General features: G+C 42.6%; 1 long non-coding RNA gene and 1 pseudogene across 1 annotated transcript; both read right to left on the reverse strand.

Moving 5' to 3' along the window:
• Positions 1-1061: 1061 nt before the first annotated feature.
• LOC147035028 (protein FAM200C-like) lies at positions 1062-3028 on the reverse strand (annotated as a pseudogene).
• A 2728-nt stretch (positions 3029-5756) lies between these two features.
• LOC147035029 (uncharacterized) lies at positions 5757-12343 on the reverse strand. The gene is made up of 3 exons (XR_015061068.1): positions 12259-12343; positions 11602-11648; positions 5757-6358 (listed from the first exon to the last, which is right to left on the reverse strand). It is a non-coding gene; the product is annotated as an uncharacterized LOC147035029 (long non-coding RNA).
• Between the last annotated feature and the right edge of the window lie 7482 nt (positions 12344-19825).

The following is a 19825-nucleotide window of genomic DNA, read 5'->3' on the forward strand; positions in this document are numbered from 1 at the left end:
TAAGGCAGGGACAAACAACATTGGGAAGACAATGGCCAGCGTGGACATGCAGCCCGGGTGGCCGTGCAGGCTGACGTGGCCGTGCAAGCCGGGGTGGCCGTGCAGCCCGGGGTGGCCGTGTAGGCCGGGGTGGCCGTGTAGGCAGGGGTGGCCGTGCAGGCTGGAGTGGCCGTGCAGCCCGGGGTGGCCGTGTAGGCCGGGGTGGCCGTGCAGGCTGGAGTGGCCGTGCAGCCCGGGGTGGCCGTGCAGCCCGGGTGGCCATGCAGGCTGGCGTGGCCGTGTAGGCCGGGGTGGCCGTGCAGGCTGGCGTGGCCGTACAGGCCGGGGTGGCCCTGCAGGCTGGGGTGGCCGTGTAGGCTGGGGTGGCCGTGTAGGCAGGGGTGGCCGTGTAGGCCGGGGTGGCCGTGCAGGCTGGCGTGGCCGTGTAGGCTGGGGTGGCCGTGTAGGCCGGGGTGGCCGTGCAGGCTGGCGTGGCCGTGTAGGCTGGGGTGGCCGTGTAGGCTGGGGTGGCCGTGTAGGCCGGGGTGGCCCTGCAGGCCACGGTGGCCGTGTAGGCTGGGGTGGCCGTGCAGGCCCTGCAGGCCGGGGTGGCCCTGCAGGCCGGGGTGGCCGGGGTGGCCGTGCAGGCTGGCGTGGCCGTGTAGGCTGGGGTGGCCGTGTAGGCCGGGGTGGCCGTGTAGGCCGGGGTGGCCGTGCAGGCCCTGCAGGCCGGGGTGGCCGTGCAGGCCGGGGTGGCCGGGATGGCCCTGCAGGCTGGGGTGGCCGTGTAGGCCGGGGTGGCCGTGCAGGCTGGCGTGGCCGTGCAGGCCGGGGTGGCCGTGCAGGCTGGGGTGGCCGTGTACGCAGGCTACCACCCCCTTCTGCCCTCTTGGATCAGCCCAATGTCCCTTGTCCTATCGTTCGTGGTCCGACACCCAGTGGGCAATAGGACAGTCCGAATTTGTCGATAAGAAGTAAAAATAACAAAAGCCAAATATTTTCTGAATAATATTTTACTTTATTTTTTTTTACTTTTCTATTTATTTTCACGACCTACAATGTTTCAGCAGGACAGGTCCAGGTGAGGCAAACTGGGAATCTGTTATCACAGACCCAAACACCGTGAGTGTGAAGGGTGGGCCTGGTGACTCGCTGCGAGATTACGAACGTCTGGCTCCATCTCAGTGAGGGTGAGACGCAGATCGCCCCTCTTGGTAATGTCAAGGTGGTTTCGATACTTGGTCAGTAGCACCATCACGGCGCTGAACCCTCTTTCAACAAGGTGTGATGTGGGGAACGCCATCAGCAGCAGTTCTGCCTCTGTCCACATTGCAGGGTATTCGCCCCGCTCCAGAATCCAGAATTTGCCGTATTCATGCTGCGAGAATCTTGCCTTCGCCTCATCATCATTCCATAAGTTGATCATTTCGTCCTGTAATTCGCGCTTCACATCTCGAATGTCACATTTGAATGGGTTGATCACCCATGCTGGCACCGACAGTTCAAGCATGTCTCTGAAACGCTGCTCCATATCTCCACGAATCTTCTCAAGGTGATTGCAACAAATGAGCAGCTCGTCATCAGAAACAGCAGTTTCCTTTGCCAACCAGGGAAAGTGGTACATATCTGTGCGGCCGAGGGTTTCCCTGTGCAGAGTCGCCTTGGTTACGAACGCGCCGATCACTTTCGTTCCTTTAATCAGCGTCATATGGTCACCCTGGAGTTGTTTGTTGACATCATTCAGTATACTGAATATGTCCGCGAGGTAAGCCACATCATGCTCAATCACATTCACTTTCTCCGATAACTCTGTGTCAATTTCCGACAGAAACTCAACCACTGTCGAGAAGAGGGCATGGAAATGGGTCAAACAAGTGTCTTTGGACAACCATCGAACTTCGGTATGCAACAAGAGCCTCTCGAATGGTTCATCATTCTCCTGGCAAAGCTGACGAAACAGCGGATCATGCAGAGACGACACCTTTATTTTATTCACTGCTTTGATTACTATTTGGAGTGATGTATGAAGTCTGGTGCTGAGAGCTTTTGCTACAAGATGCTGGCGGTGCACGACACAGTGAATGGCGAACACGGACGGTACCTGGTTCTTCAGAACCATCGCTGGCGCCCCGTCCGTCGTGCAATGGAGAATGTTCTCCATCGGTATGTTCTTATCAGTGAAGTACTTCTCCAACGTTTGGAAGATGGAAGAACCCTTCGTATCGGTCTGGAGAGAGCGGGCAAGCAACAATTCTTCCACCATTTCCTGATCACGGATGAAGCGAACATAGCAGAGTAACGGAGCTTCACTGTCACGCAAAGTGGACTCATCCAGCTGGATGGCGAAGTGCGTGGTTCTCAGCTCACAACACAGCTTATCTTCTACATCTGATGACATTTCATCAATCCTCCTGGCCACGGAATCATTGCTGAGCGCAATCGACGAGAGAACTGGATACGGATCGTGACCTATAACGGTTTTTATCACTTCCCCAACAGCCGGTTTGATCAACTGTTCGCCGATTGAATACGGTTTTCCAGATCTGGCGATGAGCAATGACAGCTTATACGACGCTTCCAGTCCTTTATCCACGAGCTCTTGGCTGGCTTTGAACATTGTCGTTACCGTGGATCGCTTCTCAAATTTCTCTTTCAGCGATTGGAAATAGCTGACCTCTGCGCGAGCCTTATCACTGTGCTTTTTACTCAGGTCTTCGCTCAGTCGAGATGGTTTCATTGCTTCATTGGACAGCGTGATACCACACAACAAACACATGGGTAACTGCGTGTTCGTCAGGGAGGAATGAATCCATACTTGATGTATTCAATGGAATACCGACGACACTTTTTCTTTGAGGCCGACATCTTGAAGCCGACCGGACGTGAAGCTTTTTTGAATAACGAAATCAATACGCCAAGATGTCGAAAGACTAACACCAGTGATAAGGCCAAACAATAATTATATATTTCCGGTCTCTGTTCAGCGCGCGCATCCATTTTCACCCTGCGCGTCAAAAAAAATTTCTTCACATTTCCAACGGTAGCTACAACAGCGCGCGCCTAAAACACAATGCCGCGCCTAAAACACAATGCCGCACCGAAAACACAACACCGCGCCTAAAACACAACGCCGCACCGCCTCGGTACTCGCGCCTCGCTGGGAATTGCGCTGCCGGATCATAACACATGTGTATGGTATTCACACCATGTGTGTATTAAAAAAAAAAAACACTGACTTGCATTGTTGGTAAACAAGTCTGTAATATGCTTGAAGACCTTAATGATTTTCAGAATAAATACATTTTAAAATGTGTTCATTATTTACAAAAAAGGCCTACCTGTCCCATTGCCTGTCTTTAACTTCTCTCTGGACGGCACCACGGCGAACGAGGAGGACCGCAACGGGCATTGTATGGCCAATTTGCCGAATGGTGCCGGGTAACCTGTTCAGACTGCAGGAAGCCCAATGAGCACTCCTAATCACCGCTGCTCCTGGAAATCGCCAGTGCCCCCCTACCACTTGGAGTCTGGAGCGCCCCCCGGAGGGCGGTAGGGACCACTTTGAGAACCACTAATGTAAAAGATCCTACGGTGTTCATCACCAAGAGTAGGCGAGCTATCGCAGGAACCCTGGACAAATTCCTGCTTAAACCAGCAGAGGATATTGCATTATGGCACAGGCACGGACATTGCTCTGGGATTCTTGGGCACAGCCTTTCCCTGACCCCTGCACAATGTTTCCAGGGTGGTTGGAAGTGGGTGGTTGGGTGGTTACATTGGTACACGTTTAACATTTCTATGAATACATACATATGAATGCTATTCGTATCCATTTTCTTGTGTTCTGTCCAAAGGAAGGTTCAGTTCTGCCGAAGGTTTCTTGGCAAGGGTTATACTCGGTGGCTTGCCATCCCTCTCCCAGCAGCAGAGGGCCGGAATTTGGAATTTATTAATGGTACCGGCGATAGCTCACCGACTTCAAGGACACTGTGGAATCTTTTAACACGCCTCGCCTGCCGCAGTACATGGTGCTCCACATGTCACATAACCCTCTGATGTCCTTGAAACGAAGGACGCTGGAGAGCCGATCTATCCTCACATCCGTGAAGATTGCCAGGATTGTAAACAATGTTTTTGTCGGGAGCAGGACAAGTTGATTCCAAACTGTTGGAGAAACGAGCAATTCATCAACTTCATGAAGTACTTGTGCCATAATGTGGGTGATAGAAAAAACAATTTTCAATCAATAATATCCTCAGATTACCATAAACTCGATCGCCGTACACAAAAATGTACATTGGCACGTTTTATCAGCACAATCTTAATTTTGAAACCAGGATAGCAGTCATCATGTGTACACGTTACCTACACGCGGTGAAGTTGCCATGGTCATCATTTCCAGGTCCAAGAGGGAATATACGAGTTGCAACAAGAGATCATAGAATACTGTACCCCGTGCAGTCTTGAGTAACAAGGACATGGGTGATGTCTGCAAGCGGCAAATTTGATTGGTCGAAATGACATTTTGTCCAAGTGCTAAACAGAAATGTTTTGAAAATACAAAAAAGAAAAAAAAGGCATTGTGTTTTACACCCGATTAGAATATGAAGTCATTTGGACTACGTGACCAATTTTTCGTTTTTTTAACCCCTGCAGCCTCGACTATTTTGCACTTTTGCCAACTTCCAGTACTCCTGTTGTGTGCACAATTTAGTGTGGATAACCTAAGCAAGCTAATCACCTGTTCCAGTACCAAGTTAAGTTTCAACTATTGACACCAAGAACTGCCTCCAGAATATGTTGGTGGATGGTCAAGAATCTTAGGCTGGCCAGAAGTGAAGGAAGAGTTTGCAGTCAACTAAGGGTGTGGGGATCAATGAGTATGCGCATAATAACTACTTTGACTAAATTTTTTTTTTTTTTTAATTCAAAGACTTCTATTGCCTTCATTCTGGCAATGCCATCCATGTTGACAGAATGAAGACACAGCTACTTGCGATGCCCTGGTTTTGATGCATCAATTGAAAGAAGTCTTTGCTTGTATCCGTGAACACAGCAAACCACCACCAAATGCAACTTTAAATGTGTGGGAGCAGCACTAGGGAAGGCATGGGACCTTACAAAAGAGGGAGAAAATTTGAATTTTGGTTGATAAGAGCAGATGTATATCGTTACATACATCATGACCTCCGCTACTGCCAAGAAAAAAACTTAAACGACCACATAGGTCAGGCGATTCATCCATATTTATTGCATAAATGGATCGATTTCAGCAAGTTGGGTTTATTTACCTCCACCATCGAAGATGGACGGAGGTTTCCGTTTTCACCCGTCTGTTTGTGAACAGTATTACGGAAAAACTCCTGGTCGGATTTCGACGAAACTTGGTGGGGGGATTAGGTATGGTCCAAGGATCATGCCATTAGACTTTGGAGTCTAATATGGCTGCTGTTTTGAAAAAAGATTTGAATTTTTTGTTTTTGCATTTCTCCATGTTTCAAGTGATTTCCACCCCCCCCCCAAAAAAAAAAATTCGACTTTTTTTTTGGGGGCATTTCTACATGAGTGTCGATAGAGTTTTGTTTATTCAATCGTGGTTCAGTCGAGTCTGATCCGTTTTGACCTACAATGAATAGGATTTCAGGTTCACTTAAGTGACCCAGCAGTATTGGCGGCAGAGGTTTTGCACTCCACAGAATGCTCCCCTTCTAGTTCTAGAAAATTGCTTTTGATGTGACATTTGAACAAAACAGGACCAGTAAAATTGGAACTTAAGGTTTATTAAATATTACAAACAAGTAATCAATTAAACAAAAACACCAAAATATTTATTGCAAATGGCCTCTGTTTAAAAAAAGTGCGATGCATGGTGAGATTGAAGGAACATAGAGCAACTTGTTCAGTTTTACTGTGAAACAAGTAAATTTCAAACTACATGACATGGGGGGGGGGGGGTAGACCCCAATGTATTTTTAAAATCTGTCCCAAGCAGCTCATGATAGACAGCATTTTTTAAGAGCCTTTGTGCCCTCAGACACAGCATGCTTTGCCAACTCAGGAGGCAACAGGAGGCGCACCGCAGTCAAAACGTCCTTGGCCATGATGGTGGAGTGATGGCTAATTTTCATGACGTGGGATGCTTCCTGCAAAATGCGCTCAAAGAAATCATTCACAAAGGAGTTCATGATGGACATGGAAATGGAAGAGATTTTCAATTCCGGGTGTACCATTTTCAGCACCTTATACACGTACGAGTTAAAACTGTCCTTCTTATGGGTGGGCTTTTTCTTCCTTGGCGCTTGCTGAGCCTTCCCCACCTTCTTGGATTCTTTCGGATGCTTCAATTTATGAGCCCGGACATCCTTGTTCAAAGGCATAACTGGCAAAAAAAAAAAAAAAAGAGGGAGTAAAAAAGGAAAAACAATGGCAAAAATGCAATATAAGCACATACCATTCCTCACGACCAACGATACAACTTCTGGGTCTTGGTACGAGCACAGACATTGGCTCCATCAGTTCAGTCTATCGTTTAATCCCTCGATTTGTGTTCCGTACCACGTGGTGTAAATTTGTCAAATTGTTGTACCAACAAGTGTCTGGCTTGTAGATGTGACAATTCTGGATGCTCTGATGCCATGTGACAGAGTCCAACTTCATCTTTCAAGCTCTTACACATATACATCTACAAGAAAAAGATATTGGAAAAATAAACAAACCAATAAGGTAGGAATGACTTGGTGCCAATATTACACCACAATATTTTGACATTTTACTTTTGTTGCGAGATTGTGATGGAACAATGTCAAGATATTGATGCTAAACCAGAAGAGGATTGTGGTGTCATTTTTATTCTTCATTATCCATCACAATCCCACAAAAGCCAAAATGGCAAAAGATGTCATGATGCTCATCCATAATAGGATTGTGGCATCATTCCTACCTTGTTTGGTCGTTTTTGAGATTTAATCCCTCAGTTTTTACAATTTTTTTTTTTTTATAAAGTAATAAAATGCTTCATATCACATATACAGCATTGTCTGTGGTTGACTGTCCATCTGTTCCTTTTGCACAGCCACATTTTTGAAGTTACAAACTCCAAACTCTGGGTACAAATTCATCTTTGTGTGTGTGTGTGGGGGGGGGGGTAACATAAGCCAACGAAAACATGGTGAGAGTCTATGAAGCTGTGTGAATACATCAATTCCACACATGTACATAGACCCTCTGGACTGCAGAGACCCCTTTAAGTCCCCAGGGTACCCAAAAGACCAACAAAACCACAATGAACCAGATGACACAATAACCAAGGACCCTGAGGACTCAAAAGACCCACAAGACATTTAAATACTTTAGACACCTTCAGATTTTTTAAACACTTACACCATTGAAGTTCCTTCCCCCTCCCCAACACCTTGAAAAAAAAAAACAAAACCATTGTACCCTTCACATTTACAACCCGTTTGGGTTTGTGCCTTAAGCTTGGCCACATCTTTTAAGTTACAATCTCCAAACCATGGCCTCACACAGAGTACGGGGGGGGGGGGGGTTAAAATTATAGATAGAAATTTGTATGGTGGAGCACCATTTGGTGGTGGCAGAGGGTATTAGTCTCCTTTTTTACCTGGGCAGCATGACAGTTAAATTTGTTCTGCCCTTCTCCACTGCCCTCCCACCACAATCCTGGCTTTTGGTTGTCCTCTGAATGCTGAGAGTCACAAAACGATGCAAGGTTTTATGAAGAATAATAAAATGCTTCATATATATACATACATATACACATACACATACACATACAGTATTGTTATTTTTGTCAAGATTCAATCCTTGTTATTAAATTGTTTTAATACTTATTTTAGCTGAATTGGGGATAGTTTGGACATTTATCACTTTTGCTATGGTACTCTAATCTCCACATACCCATCCTGGTTTGGTTGAGTCCACATTCAAGTTTGATTTATATTCCGAATAAAACGATTGCTTTATACATTTTTTTTGGGTTGCATGCACTAACCCAGAGAAAATAACTTCCTCACTTTGGAATCACCATCATGGCGTCAGCAGTTATTGAGGTAGTTTGAGCTGCGGGTTTACATTGTTTTGAGAGGGGAACAATGAGAAGTACAAATTGGCATTTTGGCGATCTCCCGATGTGGGACTTTAGCAATGTATTCTGGTGTCCAAGTCTTGGTAGTTCAGAAAACTTGAGAATAAAAGGTGGCTTTCAAATGTTTGACCACTAGTAGTTTGAAAGCCTCTCATCATGTACATATTTGAATGGGTGCCCATTTTTTTTCTGCATCCCTCGATGTGGATTACTACTGTACTCCATGATAATAAATGTGTCAGTCTATTATGCGATTTTCAACAATCCACTCACAGACTAAAGTACTGTAGATAATCAAAATATAATTTGAGTTGAAGGATTGGATCATGTGGAGTAAATAAAATCTGGATTGATATCTGAACATTTGGTAATGCACACACCTACAAAAATAAATAAAAAACCAGCTTGCTATCGATTCTTTTTTCACAGAGAAACGCAGAAATTTTTCTCAGAGTAAGAAAGAAGCAAAAAATTTTCGCAGAAAATTTCTTCTGCGGATTCCCCCGGTACATCATGGCAATATATAAAATATAAATTATAACGCGTGGCGCTCGACCAGTCACACAACGCATGAGAGTTTCGCTTGTGAACTTCGAATAATTTCTACGTTTTTTTTTTTTTTTCTCTCCAAGTCCCACGATGCCGCCCAAACGCCCTGCACCTTCTAATGCTTCTGGCAAGGAACTGAAGCGCCAGAGGAAGGTCCTGGGACGCTCCAGGAGAAGGTTAAGGTAAAGGTGCTCGATATACTTCAGGAAGGAAAAAAAAGATTTGCCGCCGTTGGACGAGCACTGCTCATACCCAGCACCTCAAAACCGACCGGACCAGACTAGTGGATCTCCGGCACCTCAAACCCAATCACTGCCAAACCGACCAGACCAGACAAGTCAATTTTTGGGGGAGGCGTCCATTCATCGCAGATTTTCACTTCGCGTGGGGAGGTTTGGAACATAACCCCCGCGAGAAACGGGGTATTACTGTGTATACAAATATTTGCAAAAAATCAAAATGCACAATAAAGCTACAAAGTAGCATATCCAACTAAATAAAGATTGTCAAGCCCTTTCTCCTCTCCATCAAGGCGAGAATACCACAGGCAATGTTCTTGGTCTGATCTTATTCCTAATCTTCAATGATCTCACTGACTGGAAAATCCTTCAGACATGCAGCAGCCTCTTCCCTTTACAAAATAAAACAAATAAACAAACAAAAACACTGGTCAAACACTTTGAAGAAGTCTGTCTGCCTCTGCACTGCAAACCCTTCCATATTGTCACATTTTGACTGCAAAGTTCATTTCTCAAATCACACTTCGTACCTTTCTGCCTCCCTATATGACTAACTATTGTAACATTGTTCCTGGAGCGTGCCCAATCAGCTACACTCAGTTATTCAAAAGCACACTATAACGATCTGTACTCTCATCGATGGGACCATAATGCACCTCTTTTTGACATTTATTAAAAAATAAAAATAAAAAGATTACATACAGGTATATTATGTACAAGCACATGAACAATCTTCTTCCACAAATCTTTGTCTTACTTTGCAGCAGTCCATGAAAGCCACTCATTTCTACCTTTTACTCGGACATCATGCTCGATACGTGATTATGGGCACATCTTTGGAATAGTATTGATGGAGCAGTAAAAGGCAGTCAGTGGTTTGGTTTCAATCTTATAAATGAATTTCGATCTCGCATTATTAAAAATAAATTATATACATATAAAAAAGTTTTCTTACACAGGGTGGCCATAAAGTCTGAAAATAGGCAAATATACATTATAAATGGTTTTATTGACATTACATACTCAATGCACTGTACAAATTGCAATGAACGCGGTGCACGAATGCAGCATTTCCATCAATCCCTGCACATGCATCCATGATGCGTTGCCTCAGATTTTCACTGAATAAACCTGCAACTTCAGCTCTGCTATCCGTCGATGTGACCGGCCCTCGCGTCCACTCAGCAGTATCACCTCAATGCCTTAGTTTGAATATGTCCTTTACAACAGACCAACAAAATGGCATATTAATCTACGTTTCCAGACTTTATGGCCACCCTGTAGATTTGTCTCACAGGACTAACCATCTTTCCCTAATTTTTTTGCCATTCAATAGTTTTAATCTAATTTGTCATATTCAGTCCATCAGCATATCAATAAAAGCTTTGGCTTCAATGTTATGATTAATACCTCCATCCACAAAAGATGGATACTCAAGATAACTTTTGGTTAACGTTTTCACCCGTGTCTGTCTGAACAAAATATCTCAAAGTTGGACAGATTCAGACAAAAATGAATGGGCGGGTTGCGTATGTAACATTTAAGAATCAATTTGATTTTGGTGAAGATCCGGATCAAAGAATATTTTTCACCATTGAGTGATATGGCTAAAAAAAAGGTCTCAAAGTTGGATGGATTCAAACAAAACTTGGTGGATGAGTTGGTTCGATGACAAGAACAAGCAGATTAAATTTTAGTTCAGGTCTGAATCCAGATCCAGCCAATCAGTGGAATACAAAAACAAACTAAATCAACTTTGCAGAGGTATGCACTCAGAGTTCAAATTAAAAGGAGTATTAAACATTTTGTTTTACTGTGTTTGTATCGACGATGGAAATTATTTTAAAATCGACTCTCAACAACCCTCTCAAAAAGGCTCGGTCAATCAAACTCTTAAGTCTCACCCTCAGCAATGATCACTCTTGGGCAAACCACATTTCAAAATTGACCTCCAAAGACAGACACTGACTGAGCATACTCACTCATGCAAAGTCCTTCTTTGGCAGACTCGGGATCCTATCTTCTGACAAGGCTTTCAACCACACCTTGAGTACTGCTCTCCCCTTTGGACTGGTTCCCCCACTTCACATCATGGAAACAAAGGCTTTCAATATCATTGGAATCTCACAATAAAGCAGAGTCTATGGGCCTATCACTTCATCATGGTCTCTGTCTTCAGCCTCATTTATGCATGCTTCATGCTTTGTCCCACCTCGCCAGGTATCCACGGTCAACTAGAAACACCCTCCCAGTGAAACTACCTAAAACCAGAACCACTCACCTCCACCCATTTATTCCTGCCTGTGGAACCAAACATATGCTATTCAATCTCATTCTCTCCAGCACTTAAAGACAGCTGTTCACCACAATCTAAAGTCAAAATCATGTTATCTACACCCATTAAACCAGCCCAACAAAAATTTTGCTGATGTATCCATATTGTCCACCCTTTGCATTCTCCCTTACCCCCAATCACCACCTGTTATCCATAGTTTGTCTTCCTGCTGTCCCTTTGCTTGGTCTAAGCTCTTCCACGAGCATGGATATTAAATAAATAAAATATATTTTTTTTAATGATTTGCATGATACACGTCGAAGCTTTTTCACAAGCCAGAGATGCCAGTGAGGACGTCCAACCACAAAACACAACAGATCAAGATCAAGATTGTTTAACTCACATTTGATCGCACAAGTCTGTACATCTTATTCCACTATAAATGTTTGCAATACCTTATTCCTCTCGCTCCAAATGGCTGAAACACTTGGCTTGTGTCAATCTACATGAGCAGACAGGTGGTACAATGGTTTAAAAAAACATTGATCAAAGGATACAAATTGCCATTGGAAGCAACTTTGCATTTCAGGTGTCAACCCATAATACCTGAATTTACTGCCCACACAAGAGTAGTTTGCAAATTTGACAAACAGGAGTGAAAATAACCTGTCGACCTTCAGAGGCAACTACTAAAGGATTCGCATTGTCGACAAAACATTGTTAACATTGTCGACAAAAATTACACGATGGTTGTGGACATGTTTAAACAAAATGGCCGCCAGTCGGCCATCTTGGATCTGATGTCGAAAAAAAAATAAAATCATAAATCCATCAATAATATGGCATGCAATTCAAAATGGGGGGGGAGGGGTAAAATAAATAATACATCATGCAATGCTTGGTCTCGAAACATTAAACACCACCACAAATCATGGTGTGCTCTTCTGCTCACACCTCCAGGGATTAAGAACACAGGAACAACCATTTAGAGAGAAACAGACCTTCCGTTATTACGTATTCAACAAACACACGACGACGACCAACACCAACACCGTTTTTAACTGAGAGGGACGAAACAACCAGAAACCCACGAACAGCCAGACCTGGCCTACCTGCGAGGGTACGGGAAGATCAGCAAACCGCCAAATGAGATGTGTTGTGCACACCTGGCTCGGTGTTCCCTTTTAAAGGGGCGGGATCACCACTCGCTGATTCTCATTGGTCGAGGTTTGAAAAGTCCAACGTACGTACATTATAAACGAGTTCGGTGATGTGAAAATCTCACCTTGACATACATGGGAGACCTCAGAGCTATGTAGGTATAGTTCGTGGTCGATTTGAAAAAGGTGAGTAAAAATTAACGATAGGTTTAAAATGGAATTAGACAGGTACACCTGTATTACCTGTAAACACCGGGAATGGGCACACGTGTACAGGCGTGATGGGCCGAATGTCCATCTCTTGTGTCCAAGTTCCTCCGATTTGTTTGACATTTTTGTGATCCTTGTTTCAGGTGGAATTTCATGGTCGATACTCTGGGGCTGTTTGAGTGTTTGTTTCCCAATAATATAACTACCATCCATTGTTCAGCATCGCTACACTTCCACAACCAGGCTCAGAGGTTCCTCCTTAGTGTCGTGGTTGGAGCCATGTGTTCTGAGTTCGGGAGGGAAATGGGTCGAACCCCGTGATCCCCGACCGAGTCATAGGAAAGGCCAAAAATCGGACCACGCGTCCTGAAGCTCACCTGGACCAGGAGAAACTTTCATTCAGAACACCTTCGACGCTAAATTTTTTTTTGTTTTTTTTTATGCCGTGAACAAAATTTCGTACATCACGGGTGATGAAGATGGTGTTCAAGTTTCATCGAAATTGTGTGTAGTTTCTGAGAAAAGCAAATACCTATTTTGGAGGTCAAACCCAACCCCACCCCCCCAACCCCAACCCCCCCCCACCCCCCCTCCTCATCGACCTCTTTTCATGAGTGCAGATTTTGATGCGGTTGATTCACCTTCAGCATCAGATATGAAGCTCGTGGCCAAATTTCATCAAAATCGTATGTTTTGTTCAAGCGATAATGACTAAAGTTTTTTAACCGACTGACTGTCTGACTGACTGACGGCCTGACTGATGGACTGACACTCACGGACACTGCTCAATCGCATAACCAAACCTGACTAAATTCCAGGTGAGCTCGTAATGGTAAGTGTTGCATTCTTGCTTAAACCTCACATTGAACACGATAAGGCAGGGACAAACAACATTGGGAAGACAATGGCCAGCGTGGCCGTGCAGGCTGAGGAGGCCGTGCGGGCTGAGGAGGCCGTGCGGGCTGGGGTGGCCGTGCGGGCTGGGGAGGCCGTGCGGGCTGGGGAGGCCGTGCGGGCTGGGGAGGCCCCAGCAACGGCATAGCAACGGCCCTTTAAAGTGGTCAAAAAATCGAAAAAAAAATCCCCAAAAAATCGAAAAATTGAAGCTTAGAGTTCTGTGCGCAATCTATCTCGCTCCCTTCATGCCAATTTGCAGCCCTAACAAAAAATATTTGTAGGAGGAGATAGGTTTTGGGCGAGTACATGTCGAACATTTCAGAAACGGTTAATTGCGAATATCTAAGGATTTTTTATATATATATATATATATATATATATATATATATATATATACACATATATTTATATATATATATATATATATATTTTTTTTTAGCAACATATATATAAATTGTTTTATATAAATTTTATATATATAAATTTTTAGCAACATTTATAAAATAAATGTGTATATATATATATATATATATATATATATATATATATATATATATATATATATATATATATATATATATATATAAATTTTTAGCAACAGCTAAAATACTTTATCGTACATCGTACACTTATTGTGGACTGTACAAAAAAAATCAATACCTCCGAAACTGGACCTCCGAGGGACCTGTTTTTTTGTGCCCAACGAGAATGTCTTACAGCATCATATAAAAAAATAAAATATTTAGCGAATAGATAAATGGAATTACCAGGGCTGCCAATTGTTAGAGTCTCTTTGGAAACATGCCTGAAATTTCACAAGGCGGGTTTCTGGGCGCAAACTAAGAGGGCTGTGATAATCATATTTATTGTGCTAAATTGATTGATAGCATGTACATGAATATCGGCTAGTCGCGTCGGCCAGCTTTCCATCTAGAGCGAGCAGCCATGTCGCCTACCGGCTTGTCTGTCTGTTTGTTACTTGCAAAATTCGAAGATTTTACAAGTACTATATTGGTTGATTATGTGCATTATTATCTTGCCAAAACGAAGTTTTTGCAAGATATGTTAGTCAGCTTGTATGTTTTTAAAAAAAAAATTTTGTTTGTTTGTTTGTCTGTAATCACGTATAAAAAATTCGGCAGAGCACAGTTATCATCAGAAATTTTTGTAACTTCGCATATCAGTGGCCTATAGGAGGTCCCTTTCAGTGCACAAAATTTTGAAGGTCAAGGTCAAAGGTCAAGGTCACTTTGGCGCAAATCAGGGGAGTCGACGAAACCCTTATTTTTTGAGTAATTTTGATCGGATCGTCTTCAAACTTCATGGGAATATAGTTCATGGTCTGGCGCTCAGCTGATTAATTTTTGGTGGCGATTGGCCTTGACCTTCATATGTTTTTTTTTGTTTGTTTGTTTTTTTTTTTGGTCTGTAATCACGTATAAATCACTCTGCAGAGCACAGTTGTCATTGGAAATTTTTGTAACTTCGCATATCAGAGGCCTATAGGAGGTCCCTTTCAGCGCATAAAATTTTGAAGGTCAAGGTCAAAGGTCAAGGTCACTTTGTCGCAAATCAGGGGAGTCGACGAAACCCTTATTTTTTGAGTAATTTTGATCGGATAGTCTTCAAACTTCATGGGAATATAGTTCATGGTCTGGCGCTCAGCTGATTAATTTTTGGTGGCGATTGGCCTTGACCTTCATGGTTCGCGCCTGAGGTCAAACATATTTGACCCCAAGGTCAAATTTTCAAGTTTTAGGAACCATATCGTGTAGTACCTCAAATTGAACACCTCGATGAGTGCTTTCTAGATATGTCAAGCTTGAGACATTATGACGTCATTTGGTGACGTTGTGAGGCAAAAGCATATTTTTCATGGTTACTCTGTAGAACGATTCTCATCAGAATCTCTCGTAGGCAGATATTCCTCAAGGAGTCGCTCCTGGTGGATAGCAGCTCTGTTCACCTCAGTGTGACCTCAAAGAAGTCACATGTGGTCACCTTTTGGCAAGATACGGGTCACCCTGCGGGTGACATTGGTTTATTATTATATCTGTCTGTCTGTCCGTCTGTCTCCGTTTGTTTGTATGTCAATCACCTACAGGTCACAATTTTAAACCGATCTCCACCAAACTTTACCACGTGAAAGAGTTTGTCATAAGGAAGAAGCCGATTATTATTGAGGTCAAAACGTCAACATCGGCCAAAGATCAATAGCTTTGTCAAGTTTCTAAAATCCACAATTTTCATCAGATTGACTTGAAATTTTAAGAGGATTTGCACATCAGGTCACTGAAGTCAATCACTAATTATTTTTGAGGTCAACTTAAGCCAAACAGTCAATATAGGCCAAAAGGTCGACATAGGCCGAATGTCTAAAATTGACAATTTTCATACGATTGACTTGAAATTTGAAGAGGAGTTGCATATTTGTTGGTTCAATTCAACCACTAATTATTTTTGAGGTCAACATCGGCTAAAAGGTCAACATAGGCCAAAGGTCAACAACTATGGTGGAATTTCTAAAATCCTTAATTTTCATCCGATTGACTTGCAATTTGAAGAGGATTTCTAATTCAGGTCACTGAATTCAACGAGCGAATTCTTTTTGAGGTCACCATATGCCAAAAGGTCAACATAGGCCGACTGATGAAGGTTGCTAAAGAGGTCAACAACTTTCTCAGATTTCTAAAATCCTCAATTTTATCTCATTGATTTGAAATTTGGAGATTTGCTTTTCAGGTCACTGAATTCAATCACTAATTATTTTTGAGTTCAATGTACGCCAAAAGGTCAATATAGGCCAAAGGTCGACATAGGCCGAATGTCTAAAATTGACAATTTTCATACGATTGACTTGAAATTTGAAGAGGAGTTGCATATTTGTTGGTTCAATTCAACCACCAATTATTTTTGAGGTCAACATCGGCTAAAAGGTCAACATAGGCCAAAGGTCAACAACCTAGGTGAGATTTCTAAAATCCTTAATTTTAATCCAATTGACTTGAAATTTGAAGAGGATTTATATTTCAGGTCACTGAATTCAATGAGCCAATTATTTTTGAGGTCACCATATGCAAAAAGGTCAACATAGACCCATGGTCAACAAATTTCTAAAATCCTCAATTTTCATCTCCTTGATTTGAAATTTGGAGATGATTTGCATATCAGGTCACTGAATTCAACGAACAAGTATTTTGAGGTCCACATAGGCCAAAAAGTCGACATAGGCCAAATGTCTAAAATTGTTAATTTTCATCCGATTGATTTGAAATTTGAAGACGATTTGTGTATTGGTCATTGAATTCAATTCAACCACCAATTATTTTTAAGGTCAAATTTGTTTTATGGATTTCACAAGTATCGTGCGACACATGACATCTTTCTTGTTTGTTTTTGAACAAAATATCTCAAAAAGTTGGAGACGGATTTGGACGAAATTTCGTGGAGAGCTTGGGTATGTGACAAGGGCGAAAATAATTACATTTTAGTGAAGATCCGAATCTGGATCAGAGACTTTTAAAACTGATTTTTCACCATTGAGTGATGGGGCTAAAACGATATACTGTATAGCACGATATCTCAAAACGTTATGGATGGATTCGGACAAAACTTGGTGGATGAGCTGGATAGGTGACAATAACAAGCCGATTAAATTTTAGTTCAGTTCCGAATCCAGATCCGGCCTATCAGTGGGATACAAAACGTAAACTAATCAGCCTGGCGGAGGTATGCGCTCTACCGAGTGATCGTTCTTGTTCTCCTTGTTGTTATTCTTTTTCTTTTCTGTTTTCCTTGCTTCCTTTGATACAAATGTTTAACTCATGCGTACTACTTAGTAACGCACAATAATTCATTATTAAATCACATTCTCAGTTCCAAAATAATGAACTTATTCTCACTCTTTATACATGAGATGGCTTTTACTTGTCGAGGGTCTTGAGGGGTTAAAGGGCCTAAAGTGTCTGAAAGGCCATGAGGGTCGAATGGGGTCGAGGGTCTAAACTGTCTTAAGGGTATTGAGGAGTTAAAGTATCTGAAGGGTCTAAATGGGGTCTTGAGGGTCTCGAGAGTCGAAAGTGTCTTGAGGGGTTAAAGTGTCTTTAGGATCCAATGAGATATTGAGGATCTAAAATGTCTTAAAGATATTGAGTCTTGAGGGTCTAATGGGGTCTTGAAGGTCTAATGGGGTCTTGAAGGTCCAATGGGGTCTTGAATGTCTATTGTGGTATTGAAGGTCTAAAGCATTGGCTCTTAATCTGGGGTGGGGGGGGGGATGCACCCCCCTAGGGGGGCATGAATAATTTCCAGACGCGGCGTGAGCCGGACAAAAAGTAGGAATTTCTCTAATTATTTTTGGAAATCTCTTAACAAGTGTTTGTATAATATCATGATGAACATTTAAGAAAAACCAAAAGTATTGCCTTTAATAATTTTCGTTTTCTATTCGTGACTCAGCCGACCATTTTCTGTATTAAAATTAATTTTTAATTTAACATTTATCTAAATTTAATATTAAAATTTATATTTTATTTTAATTTTAATATTAAAAAAATTTTTTTTCACAGGTTTGCAACATCCATTTCAAACTAAATCATTCGCAATGAGTGCAAAAAAGAGAAAGTATCTTGACGAATATATTTGATTTGAATTTGTGTCCCCCCAAAGGGGTGACACAGAGGTACCCCAGTGCATAATATGCTACAAGACTCTGAGCAATTATGGCACGCGACCCACACGCTTGGAACGCCACTTGAAGACAATGCATCCTGCTCTAACTGCCAAACCCAAGGCATTTTTTGAAACAAAAGGCAGTCCTTGAAGCAAGCTAAGAGGGACAGCAGTGGAGCATTTCGGCAACAGACTTCAAAGGTTGTTTAGGCTTCGGATGAGATCACCATGTTGATTGCAAAGAGCAAAAAGAGCCATAACATGGGAGAGACTCCCATAAAACCAAGTGTACTGCGTGCATCAGAGCTCGTTCTGGGGAAGGATAGTGCAAACAAGCTTTTCCAAATCTCTCGATCAAACGATACCATCAAGGGAAGGATCGATGAAATGTCTCAAGACAGCAAAGATCAAGTTCTCGACTAAGTAAGAGCTTCTCCTGTATTTGCCATCCAGTTGGACAAAACGACTGATGTTGCTCAGTGTTCTCAGCTACTGATGTATGCTCGTTTCGTGTCAGGCAACAGTGTAAAAGAGGAAATACTCTTCTGCCTTCCCATGGAAAGTTATACAACAGCAACAGATATTTTCAAGTGGTATTAAACTTCTTCCAGGAAAATCAACTTTCATGGGACTCGCTGGTAGGGGTGTGTACTGATAGAGCTCCGGCCATGCTTGGTTTGTAATCTGGTTTCATAACAAGAGTGAAAGAAAAAAAGTCCAACTGCTATAGGTACGCAATGCATCCTTCATCGTGAAGACTTTGCATCCAGAACGCGACCTGCTGAAATGAGGGATGTCATGAACCTGGCTATCAAGGTAGTCAACTTCATCAAAGCTGGAGCCTGAAAGAGTCGTCTCTTCAAACAGCTGTGTGTGGATATGGATTCTGAACATCAAGCCTTACTTTTCCACACAAATGTACGATGGCTTTCGAAGGGAAACATGCGTGGACGGCTTTATGAACTACAAAAAGAAGTGGCAACATTTCTAGATTCACAGTAGGAAACAGATCTCCATGACAAGTTCCAGTCTGAAGGTGAACATTTTTTTTTCTATCTCGAGCTGACCTGGTGGACATCTTTGAAACGCTGAATGCCATCAACCTCAAACTCCAAGGGGAAAACATCAACATAATTATGAACCATGACGTCATTCGAGCCTTCATGGCCAAACTCGACCTCTGAAAATGTCGAATTCAGGATGGAAATACAGTCAGTTTTGCAAACTTGGATTCTGCTCTCATTCACAGTTACCTTGATTCTGAGTTAAAGAAACAAATAATTACTCATCAGAATTATATTGAAAGCAGAATTAATCAGATACTTTCCGGATATAGATGAGAATCGCGAAGCCTGGAAATTCATTAGGAACCCATTTCAATGTGAAGTCGCTGATATTTCAGACGAAGTGCAAGAGGAGTTTCTTGAGTTAAAGTTCAACTCCTCAGCTGAAGAAGACTTTAAAAAACTGGATCAGGAGACGTTCTGGGTCACGTACCTTCCTGTTTACCCTTTAACCTCACATCAAGCTCTTCGGATTCTGACAATGTTTGCATCAACGTATCTTTGTGAAGTTGCATTTTCCACGCTCGTTGCTGTCAAGACCAAGTACAGAAACGATCTGAACATTGAAGGGGACTTGCATTGTGCTCTCTCTGGCATCGACCACACATTCAAGATCTGGTAGCTAAGAAGCAGTGTCAAGTATCTCATTAAATACACTGTGGATATGAGTGTTGCTT

The sequence above is a fragment of the Eptatretus burgeri genome, chromosome 1 (genome assembly GCF_056783735.1).
Source record: "Eptatretus burgeri isolate ZD-2024b chromosome 1, Ebu_testis_v1, whole genome shotgun sequence".
Lineage (NCBI taxonomy): Eukaryota > Metazoa > Chordata > Myxini > Myxiniformes > Myxinidae > Eptatretus > Eptatretus burgeri.